Source organism: Nannospalax galili, unplaced genomic scaffold (assembly GCF_000622305.1).
Source record: "Nannospalax galili isolate Female #2095 unplaced genomic scaffold, S.galili_v1.0 scaffold768, whole genome shotgun sequence".
Classification (NCBI taxonomy): Eukaryota; Metazoa; Chordata; class Mammalia; order Rodentia; family Spalacidae; genus Nannospalax; species Nannospalax galili.
Genome location: NW_008360317.1, coordinates 736,920 through 745,879, shown reverse-complemented (window position 1 = coordinate 745,879; position 8,960 = coordinate 736,920).

The window sequence follows — 8,960 nt, the reverse complement described above, 5'->3', positions numbered from 1 at the left end:
AAGGACTACCAGGGAGGAACCAGGCTAGGAAGAATGTGAAAATATAACATCTTGAGACGATCAAGAAACTATTTGGGATTTTAGAGACTGGACAATTATCCAGCTCTCCAAAGTCACAGTAACCAAAGGTGACTTTTGTAATCATTATTATGATTTTTATTTTTTACTTGGTATACATTTTCTTTGTATCAAGGTAATATTCTTTACTTCAAAAGGCATAATCCAACAGAGAAAACAAATTTCATAGGAAATATTTACTTTAAGACACGTTACCAGCTGACTATTTTACTAATTGCACATTTTATTTTTCTATATGCAGATTTCATTAGCATCATCTGCCTCTTCTGATCTTAACATGCTCCTCTGTTTAACACTTGGCCTATGTTCAATAATTTGTATTGGTTTGTTTTGCTTTAGTAAACTGAAGTATGAGGCCCAGCTCTCTGTGCTTGTAGCTTGACACTGCGTTGTGGTGGTGGAGAGGAGCTTCTTTGCCTTTCTATTGAAGAGTCTGGACAAACTAGAATTAGCCAAGCCCATATGTTCTCAGTTGGATGACTGCTTCAGAACATGAAATTTCTGATGCGAGATGCTTATTCACTTAAGAATAATGATGTCTATGATCAATTTTGCATAATACTCACTGGTGAGAATTTTTAAAATGCACTGCTTGTTTCCTACAGACTGATTCAGGCCCTTTAATTCTAAAATCCTTCATGGTTAATTTGAAAAGTAATCAAACTGCAAGGTCAGTTTCCATGTATCTTTGCTGATTCAGTAGATTATTATTTGAAAATATTTGAATCTCAGAAAAAAAGATTTCTAAATACAAAGTAAATAGAAGGGAAAAATAGAGGTAATACATGTACAATTCCAAAAACACTGAGTCATATGTGTTTGAAAAGAAACTCTTTTTTAACTAAAAAGTATTTGAAAAGTGTCAGCCAAATGTGAGTTGGAAGGTTAGTCTGTAAAGTATACATGTTTAATTTATAAGTTTAGACATCACAGCCTGCTCCTGCCCTACCCCTTGGTTTTCAAGGCCATACTCAGAGCTTCTGAGATAAGGAACCTCAGCTTCTACACAGAACCACAGGCAGTTAGAGACATAGGGCCTGCTTCTTTCCTGAGGCCAAGGTCCAAGTAGGACATAGACTCCTACTGGTTTTTTTTTTCCCCACCTTTATTTATGATAGATATGTAGCCATAGTTTAGATTCATGCTGTGAAAACAAATTCATTAGTGTTTAGCAAATATTTTCTTAGTATCTAGCATTTATCATCCATATTCCACAAGATTTCATGATAATTGAACCCCTGTCTGTATAGATAATCTAAAAAACATGTGTGGGCTTGACACACATGTTCTGGGTATCAGATGACAGATGTGTGCACATACATTCTCGTATCTTACAGAGGCAGATCTAAAAGCTGAGGAGCAGTAACTGAATGGAACCTTGACTTTATTTTCTCTGTTCATTGACTGGTTCACCACTCAGATGCTTTCTGTGGACAGAGATCACTGAGTAGTAAATAATTTCCCACTTTTTGACCCTCCAGACATGATCAGGCATGCCAGAATCCTAGGATGAACAGAGGTACTATCACCTCTAATCATTTGCTTGTTCTCATTCAGTTCTTCATGACAAATTTATTGAGCACTTCTCTTGTGCCAAGTACAATGGGAGGTACCAGAGACATAGCCAAGATCAAAGAAGGTTAGGCACCCACTCTAGTAAGCTTAGATGTTTCTGTCAGACATGTGCAAACAAAAAATCAAAAGTAATTAAGCTTGTTACAAAGAGTAAGAATGAGAGTTTTTAAGATCAAGAACATCTTGAATGGTAAGTAAAAGGTCAGAAAAAGGGTGTCTGAAGAGATGCTATTAAGGTAAGAGCTGAAGGATCAAAGAAAAATAAAAGAGCCAGTCATACTGTGGCAATGTATTTTAGTTACAGAGTTCTTTCTTAAACCGGAGTCACTAAAGAAATATCACTCAACAGAGAATGAAATATACTTGTGAGTTAGGAGCACAGCTCCGCCTCAGCCTCTCATAGCAATCTCTCCAGCACTCAGGGAGCCCCATACTCTCAGACCTCTTAGCACAAGGGTTGCTGGCTCATTTCAATAAACAATCCTCCAAAAGAAAAAGAAATAGAAAATTAAAAGAAAAGGATGGAAAGGGAAAGGAAAGGAACAAAGAGAAAAAGAAGGAAGAAAATGAAAGATGAAAGGGGAGAAAAAGATCCAGGTCTCAGTGCAAAATGGTTTGAAAGGCACTGGCCTAAGGAGAGCCAATAGGCAGTCACTGCATCTTGCACTGAGTTATCAATCAGACTTGGAGATATGCACCATTTCTTCAAACACTTGAGCATCAACACAGATTGAAATTCCTCCTCTTTACATCCAGAAACATTGTAACTGGTGTCTGCTCTGGTTTTTGTCTAAAGATTCAGTGATCTATATGCAACCTAGATTACATGTGCTTGAATTGCCAGTAGGTCATTAATGACAATGGATACCTCTTAATTGTATCTAAATGTAGTTAGCTTTAATTAAATACGAGAGGCCCACAATTCCCTTGACACATCCCCATTCCTGGAGGAGGCTTCCAAACCCTGTGCCTTCCGCCCAGTCATTCCAGTTCCTGGCTGCACAGAACAAGTACAAGCAATTGAAATGTTCGATTAGTAAACATGCATTTTCTCGTCTCATTTTAATAGCAATGAAATATTTCAAAAAATTAAAAGGCTCAAAGTAGTAAAGTACTTATTTTAGGCTGGTTGTTGTTGCTGTTAGTTATGGAGGAACATTGAAGCGTAATGAGAGAACAATCAAATTGCTCCCGCTCTGGTGCAGAAAGCAGTATTTGCATATGTGAAATGTCTAGTCATTTACTCTACATTGCCATTCAAACAGACTTGTAGGAAAAAACTTCCAGTTTTTCCATATAAAATCTGGTCAAATTATATTTCATTTTTTCTGCAAAATTTTTTAAAGTTGTAATTCAAGTCCATCAACTACAAAATACCCAAGAATGAGCATTCTTTCCTTAGGATCACTGGAATTTAAATAAGACAGAGTGCTTTGGCAGACCTATTATAAGAAAGATTACAAAAGCATCATCTTTCAAATGTCAGAAAGAGCTAACATTCCCTTAGCAAAACCCAAATAAATGTAAGCTGTTTCCAGTTTTGATCTGTGGTTTAATTTTACTAGAATTCCATTTTAACAGCCTGTGCCTAGCATTTTAAGGACCAAGTTGTAAGCCACTATATCAAACATGCAACATAACAGAATGTGATGAATTAAATTGCTATTCTACATGATAAATATTCAAGGTCAGGGAGACTTAGAAAGGGAAAGTAGTACAGAGAGAGCTGCTGGAAAGCAATGGAAGGAAAAACAGAGATCTTTAATAAGCAGGAGATACAAGACTATAGAATATCCCAGCTTAGCTCCTATTTACATGTCTACCCTACCTGTCAACTGCAGTCAAAAAGTTTAAGTTTAAGTTGGAATTTGAACAAATTCTCTTATTCCCCCCACTTCCCTCCTTCCACCCCTTCCTCCCTGCCTTCTTTCAGGCAGAGTCTTACTATGTATCTCAAGATGGTTTCAACCTCACCATCTTTCTGTGTCCACATCCAGAGTCCTAGCATTAAAGGCATGAGAAACCACACCTGTCCCTAAATTCCCTTAGTCTCTATAAGCTTCGTTTTACTCATCTGTTTAAAAGATACTGGACAACCCACCTCATTTATGTGAGAATTAAATCAAATAACGTTACATAAATCACTTATCTCCACAGTAATAGACTATCTTCATGAACGGTTGCTATTTTTTATAAAACAAAGAACTATGGGCAGTTACATGGCAGGTGGTAACAGCGATTCTGGAGATATAGGCATCCCTGGAAGAGTGTGTTTCCAAAGGACAGCCAATTCTGAGCATCTGGACCACTATATGCAATGGGATATTCACCCCTTCCCACCATTCCAGGGCCAGGAAGCTGGAATCCCCTGTGCACCCCGCCTCAGGCTTCAGTGGACAGAGTGATCTGTGGCTGTGGGTCCGGTTCCCAGCATTCTCTTTCTCCTCACTTGGAGTTCTCACTAGACATTTATGCATCATTGCTGGTTAAAGCAAGTTAAGCACTCTTGGTCTAGATGCCTGGTTGACATGGGAAACAAATTGGCACTAGAGATGTGATGGTGACATCTCTAATCTCTCTCCAATTTGCTCGTCTCATTTCCTTCTAAGAAAGAACTTTCATAGATACCTTGAGAAGCAAACCTTGGCCTCATTCTTTGATGGTTCACACAGGGTCGACTTAAATAGCTTGAGGCTTTCTTCACAGTGTGAAGTTTAAGAACCACCCACCTTGAGGCTTTGCTTGAGTTTTTGACGACATGGCACAATAGGTTTTTACAGCCTAAAGGACACTCTCATAAGTATTGACTTGTCTCAATGAACAGTCCTCCACATGATTTTAATAGGATTGAATAAACAAGTGGCAAGAAAGTGACTGAGGATGACCAAGTCTCTACCATTCTTTCCCTGTTTATACAGTGCTGCCCTGGATGGCCCAGGAGTTAAAGGAGGCTCTCATCCAAGGGCTTCCACTCCCCTGGTCACTTTTGGCTGTGACCTCTTCCCTCTGTTGGGCTCATTTATGCTTAACTTCTTCTGTAGTTTTTCCCTTTTGCTTCTTTATGCTGATGCAGATGTCAAAATCATCCCTTTCCATGCCATGCCCTCCCTCAACTACCCATACAACATATGTTGTATATATAAAATTTTACTAGATATTTAAGATACAAAAAGGGTGTATACAACCCAAAATTCGATGTTAATTTCTTTCAAAACGATGTCTTGGTCCTTTGAAATGAATGCGCTCTAGGCTGCAGTCTTACTAGTCAGCTGTCTCTCTTCAGCTCTCCTAACTGCCTTCTTCCCCTGCCTTTATCTCCTCTCCCCTCTTTTCTTCACTCTTTTTTGTTTTTTGTTTTTTTGGGTTTCCCTGTAGCCCCAGCTGTCCTGGAACTCACTATGTAGACCAGGCTGGCCTTGAGCTCACAGAGATCTGCCTGCCTCTGCCTCCCAAGTGCTGGGATTAAAGGTGTGTGCTACCACGCCTGGCTTCTTCACTCTTTTTATTTCCTAAACTTAAAAAGTATGATTCACAACACTCATAATGAGACAGATGTAACTATGAAATCCTTCCTGCAAAGTAGTTTTATCCCTTTGTATATTTAACCCCGACTATTGTGCTTTCCTAAACAAAGAACTATCTATACAAGGTTTGGAAAAAGTAAATACAATGATTCTCTTTTCACTTGATGGTGTTGTGAGGTGCTTCACCAGAGAAGACCACTCAAAGTTTTACCAAATCAAAGTCTTTTATTAGCTTGCCAGCGACTATACAAGGGTGTTGGGACCCTGTCAGTGTTAGGGTAGGCATTTTTTTACAGGAAAAACTACATCTGGGGTGAGAAGTTTATATTTTCAAGTGTTTCCATAGTTTAGGGGTGGAGAACCCCTTAGCGACTCCTACTTTGTAAAAGTAAGTCAAGCATATAGTACAGAAGCCATTAATCTACAGTTCGCAAGATCAGGGACATGCTTACCTGTTCTCATGGCAACTGGTGGCCTGTTGACATGCTTGCAGCTGAGCTACAATTCTCTGTTCACATACACTGGACCAAATGCCTTTTAGTTTCAGAGGCTAGATTCAGCCTAGACTCTAATATGGTGAAACTATGGTCAAGAAGGTACCTTACCACAATGGGAACTATGGCACTCTCTCCTTTGACAGTAAAACTGTCAGGTTGAAATTTTAATATTTTTTCTTCTCAATATTTAGCATTTAGTTGCTATTGTTTTTAATCTAATCTTGAGCCTCAAAAAACATTAATTCATCTGTAGGTTTTCAAATTAGTTATCCACAGAGTGAGATATTTGAAAAAGAAGATCCACACCAGGTGTGGTGGTACACACCTTTAATTCCAACACTCAGGAGGTAGAGGCAGGTGGATTGAGGCCAGCCTGGTCTACATAGTGAGAAAGGAAAGTAAGAAGGAAGGGAGGGAGGGAAGGAGGGAGGGAGGGAGGGAGGAAGGGGAAAGAAAGAAAGAAGAAAGAGAGAGAAAGAAATTAAAATAGAAAGTAAAGCTGTGTTTATTCCTCTCTTTCCAAAATATGACCTCAGATCAACAATTTTCTTTTTTGGTTGGCTTGCTGGAGTCCAGTCCTTGATCTCTTAAGCACTGGAAGTCTAGCTTGGGGCAATCTATTTTTCTTCTGGGACCTTCAGATTCCTTATCAATGATAGGGCTGATAATAGCTGTAGCAATGTTGTGGGGATTAAATGAAATACCATAGTCAGGTGGTACAGTCATTTAGCACGTGAACAGATTATACCACTCAGATTAGCAGACTTGTGGACTAATTAACTCAGATGTTTTAGTTCGATTGTGTCTCTCAGCCTCCAAACACTGACAGCAATACCAACAGCTTACATATCGGAAGAAGAGCTTCAAGAAACTTCTAGAACATGGCTCCCACTTATTTACCAGAGCCTACAATTCCTTTCTAGTAAAATTATATGCTATTAAATGGGGACATTCAGTTCACCCAGAAGGAATGTCCTTCTCATAGTGATTTCTATTACCTCTATATTTCAGAGCAAATCTTCTTAACCTGGCTGTTTGACAACCCTGAAGATTAACTCTATTCCTCAAAAGCAAGTGGAAAGACAGTAGAAACTCTCTGAGGCCCTCCTACCACACCGTCTTCGCAGCAGAGAGGAAGAATTTCTAAGGCCTGCCTTTCCTATCCTTCCTATCTGACCAGGGTTGGGTAATTCCCACTACCCCAGTGAGAAAGCCACCATCCTTCCTCCCAGCCTTCATCTCATGCTGAGATTCTACAAGACTCTAAGTTTCCAAAGAAGTACTGCACTCGAGTGGCTAGGGAGCATATACAAGGGGGTTCAGGACAGGTGCCTCACTAAGTCCTAATCTAGCTACACAGCACTCATTAATTTCTGAAATTAAACTCACAGGGAGACAAATTTAAGTCATACTTTGTTCATGAATTTCCAAAGACCTCTATCACTTATTTCAAAAGACAAATTGGATCAGGTAGCAAGTATGCATCTTTGAGGAAACTAGAGAATTGACATATGATTCCCTATAAAATGTAAATGGAAATTCCAAAGATAGAAACTCCCAGTGTGCAAGAACTACCACTCTTTATTCTTCTTAGCAGGAGTTGACAAACCCTTGACATAAAACCTGTGTATATGACATTCATCTTTTCACTTGCTTGGGCTAGGATTTTAAAGATTTTTTTTTCAATTATCAGTCACACTAAATGTCTTTTTTTTTTTGTCATAAAACCTGTGTATATGACATTCATCTTTTCACTTGCTTGGGCTAGGATTTTAAAGATTTTTTTTTCAATTATCAGTCACACTAAATGTCTTTTTTTTTTTTGTCATTTGAAATATCATTGGTAAAAGCTGAAGACAAAGTTTTCACCCATACAGAGAGGAGTAGTCAATACATTAAGGTGATTTAGTTTCTACTAAATATCATAAAAATGTATTACACATGGAGTTCAGTTTTAAATAAAAAAACATTCCTTGGTTGGATCTATAAGAGTTTAAATGGGAGTTACTTGTGAGTTTTCATAATCCCAAATTCCAGTGCCCTTTAATATAATCACTATCATCTGTGGAACACTTACTACTTGGTAAGTTCACAATGAAGACAAATTTTAATCCTCATAAAAGCCCCAAAGGCAGCTAATTGAGCAATGTATGCCCTTCACGAGTTACAAAGCCTGATTCTGAAACCCAAGTATAAGAAATCATGGTTGTGAGGGCCTGTTTTATGCTGAGACAACAAGACACTGATATAGATTTCCAGAATGGGTCAAAATACTCGATATTGGAGGCTATGAAGAAGCACCACGTGACTGACACAGAATATCCAGAGATCCCAAAATAAACAGTGAGATAATCTGTTATAACCAGTTTAGGAAGAAGTCACATTTGTGTAACTCCCTGCAAAGTCCAAAGCAAAAGCACATGTGTTCTCAACCAGCAGCCTCTTGCCCAGTGGCCCGTGCTCCCTCAGCTGGAGAAAAAAAAAAAACCAAACTTGTTGCATTTGCTAGTGGTTCCACGAATCTTCTTTGATTTCTCAGCTTCTCAGGACCATCCATTCCTGGCCCCCAAACTCAGCCTCCACACCAGGTCTCTCTGTTTCCCTAATCCATGATGAGTCTTACCTAGAACATATGTCTTCTTTAGGCACTTTGAGTCTTCAATCATATTTACTATATGGCCTATCACTTATTAGTGGTTGAGAATTCCAACTTTACTCTTTATTTTGAATACTATTGAAGATTGGTTCAAATCAAATCTTTTGTCTTCTTTTGTTTAATAAAATTAATGTCCTTTGCTAAAATCTCAAGTTATTTAAGTGAAAGTAGGAAGCCACATATGTAGCTCCTAGAGTGTTTGTCATAGTTGTGTGTGAAAATTTCTTCAGACCTTCTAGAAAAATCTTGCTTTAAGCATTGTCCTGTTTGGTAACCATTTGTACATGCAAACAGAAACCACCACATCAACATTCCTTGGTTCTCTTTCTCCTCCTTCCTGCTGAAGGAATGTCCCTGCATCTCAGATGCTACTCTGGCTCTCTTGCTAGACCTGGCCTCCTTCGATGGTTGGGCCAAACAGACATCCCTCCAGACTACTCTCTCTTCCTTTATCTCCCAAAGACAAAACAATGCACAGAATGGGGCTCAGTGTGGCAAGGATGTATTCTGCTAAGGAAGGTGTAGAGGCTCTTATCTGATCATAGAACTTAGGTCCTGAGGAAAGAGGATAGAAGAGTCACGAGAGCATTAGCTCTCCTGACCACCACTGCAGAGAACAGAACATTGAAT